The 3,274-nt window shown below is 37.0% G+C and overlaps 2 long non-coding RNA genes across 2 annotated transcripts in view; one reads left to right on the forward strand and one right to left on the reverse strand.

The window, feature by feature from the left end:
* Positions 1-3,274, reverse strand: part of LOC116702145 (uncharacterized) — a 154,795-nt gene that overhangs the window by 18,038 nt on the left and 133,483 nt on the right. The gene's annotated exons all lie outside the window — the stretch shown is intronic.
* Positions 1-3,274, forward strand: part of LOC116702146 (uncharacterized) — a 24,332-nt gene that overhangs the window by 3,568 nt on the left and 17,490 nt on the right. The window lies entirely within an intron of this gene.

Below are 3,274 nucleotides of genomic sequence, written 5' to 3' on the forward strand. Positions count from 1 at the left end.
TACTCGCAAATATCACAACCACATTCTTAGAATCCAGGTTTTGAGGTTTGACGTCAGAGGAAGATGGAAATCATTTAATTTATGGAGAAGTTTTCATTATGTATTACAATGAATTATGTAGAAGGTTGTGTGCCATCCAGCATTTAATGTCCTGAAGAAATTCATATCAATCCGCTTGCTTCATTGAGTGGCACATGCTATACACGGGATTTCTTTTGTAAGAGCATAGGGAAAAGTATTAAATAATATTTAAAATCAGCAATGAATTAATAAGACAGTGATGTCTGTGATCATCGGTCAGTGATGCAGTACAGAATGAACCAAATTCCTTACAAACTGATAATTATGATGATCATAATATAAAAAGGGTGATAATAGAAAGGAAATGACTTTCATCTGGTACATGGAGAAAGTTGTTTAATACCTTTAACAGTGGTTTTGATCAAAGACAGACCATTATTGATTGAAGAATGTAAAGAATCTAATTTGGATGCATGGAAATGGGTCTGATATTATTCGAACTGTGAGATCTAGTTTGGGTTGGTCTAGATTTGCCAAAATGTGACAAATTAAGTCTAACTTAATTACTTTAAAAAAAAAGACCTAAATGCTATGATACCTTCCCGTGTAGCATCAACAGACAGGTTGGTGGTGACAGCGTGGAGCCCCATAGTGCCAAATGTACATTAAAACCGCAGTGTACCATAACATTGGATTGGAACAAAGATTTCTTCCGTGCCACAGCCTAGCCTTCTATGAATGACGTTTCCAGCAGGATAGTGCTCCATTATGTCAGAATGATTCAAGAAACAGGACAGAATATATACAATCACGGATTTTTGGGGAAAAGATATTTGCCACTTCAAGGTACTGCTAAAAACTCTGAGCTGAGTAACATCATCACACCAGTGTGTATGAACACAAAATTCCCAATCCCCTTGATGAACCCAGGCCTGAATTAAAGATGCTCTGAAGGCAAACAGGGATAATACCCGCTACTGTTACTTCCAGATATGAGACAGGTACTCTTAATGTCTGTATACTGTTGAGTTTTGTCAACATGTCTGCCAGTCCATCCTTGTGTAAAGGCTGACTCAAGCACCCACTTCAGAGATTCTTGCAAGGCCTGCAAAAACAATTTAACCGAAATAAGAACCAACAATAAGACATTAAAGAAATTCTCCAGGGGAATTGTGGTTTCAAAAGAAAGGATATGTTAACAGTGCTTGCCTGAAATGGTTATTGATTTTATGCTCATGTGAAACAAGAGGCAGACTCTTTTAATAATTTCGATACACAACCCCTAGATTTAATCTGGTCAACAGGCAAAACAATCGATACATTTTCATCTCCATCAGCTCACAGTTCTGTAATGCCTGCTCTCATTTCCAGCATTCTTCATCCCACCTAAGCCCATATATTAGGAGATTTTCTCTGCTTCCGTCTGCGTTAGTGTGAATGTCCTGTACTTTTCCTGTATGTCTCCATTGGGTAGAAAGATGTTTGAAATACACCACAGGCTTCAGGCTAATGATTAAATTTATATTGGAATTAAGTTTAAGTTGAATTATGATAATAGTTTGAATGTAAGAATATAATTCTTTTGTTTTTTACTTGTAAATGGACTGTTTTTATATAGCGCTATTCGAGTCTTAATGACAACAAAAAGCGCTTTAACACAGTACAGGAACCATTAACCACTCACACACTGTGGCCAAGTGCTCAACAAACACACAACAAACAAAAAAATAAACCCTCACACAGCATCAGCGGACAACTCGGGGTTCAGTGTCCGTGGGCACCTCACCATGGGACCGCAAGGCCAGGGATCCAACCACCAACCTTCCGATTGGCAGGTGACCGCACTACCACTGAGCCACAGCCAGTGGTGATGGCATAACTTAAGTTATGAATGTGACCCCACAAATTGAGAATGCCAGCACTGATGTTCTTTGCTAAAACTTAAATTTACACAATATTTTAACAAGAGTAGCATTATCCAACCTTATTAATGGTCCCCAGAGGATAAATAACTGTTTTAAATAACTGTTTAACCGTTCACTGACGATAAGAATTTTGATAAAATGTATGTATACTATCAGTTAAACATTTAAAACAACTATTACATTTAACATTAAGTAATTAACAAAAGTTTGTTGCATAGTGAAAGACAAAAGAAGTGGGCATTTGACAATTTAAATTTCATTGATATCCAGGCAACTCCATCCACTGAGAAATATAACGTGATATGATATAAAGCTCCAGGGGTCTCAATTATAAACGTGGCATACGCACAAAACGGGCTGGAAATGTGCGTAGGCCACTTCCCATGCAAAGGTTGGGATTTATATTTAAAAAAAAACTTGATGGGAAAATGTGCGATCCTCCACGCAAACTCTGACCCATGCGTCCGCACGTTTTGGAGACAATGGGACTTGGCGATGCAGATGGTGAGGTGGTGAACTGAAGTCAGACTGCAGAAAGAACACGCAGGAATGACGATTACTCGTAACATGTTCAAGTATTGATGCCTCACGCACATTCTTTTCACTCCGTATCATCCACGTTATCATGAAGATTAAATCCAGCAGTGTTATTTGCGCTTGTGCTGAGTGATAATTGTTCCATAAACACCTCGTAAAATCCAACTCACTTAATTTATAAAAATGGGTTCTTAATGTTTAATCGCCGCTATGGAGCCCAGGAGGACGAGATGGCCCGACTGCATTAAATACTGTACAGGATAGCATCAAATAACCTAGCATTAGATAACGGCAGAACACAGTGTAGATAACTACATATCTGTCTTAAATATTGTGTGTATAACATCAAATGTCAAAGTCTGAAAATACAGCCTTTAAGCTCTCGTGCAATCCCTACTTTAAACTTTAATACTGTTAGGAGGACAGGCACAGAACCTATCATCGCCGCCAGAAAGCCCGCTTTAGCAATAAAATGTTGCACATGAGAAAATATATATTATTGCAAATTTACAATAGTTAACACTTTAGAAGTATGTATTAGGCATATCATTTATATATTTTATTGTATGTATGCTTTATTGTATTTAAACTGTTAGAATTCGATCTTGACATTGCATGTCCTTTTTTCATGTCAGTTTTTATTTTTCATACTTTAAAAATGTCAGTGCAGTAAAATATCAGGTACATTTGATTTAATCATTACATTGAATAAGCAGTTTTTTTCCTTTGCAATTTGTGTTCATACTTTTGTTATGAATTTACAATAACCCTACACAGATTAAACAGCACCT

The sequence above is a fragment of the Etheostoma spectabile genome, chromosome 14 (genome assembly GCF_008692095.1).
Source record: "Etheostoma spectabile isolate EspeVRDwgs_2016 chromosome 14, UIUC_Espe_1.0, whole genome shotgun sequence".
Lineage (NCBI taxonomy): Eukaryota > Metazoa > Chordata > Actinopteri > Perciformes > Percidae > Etheostoma > Etheostoma spectabile.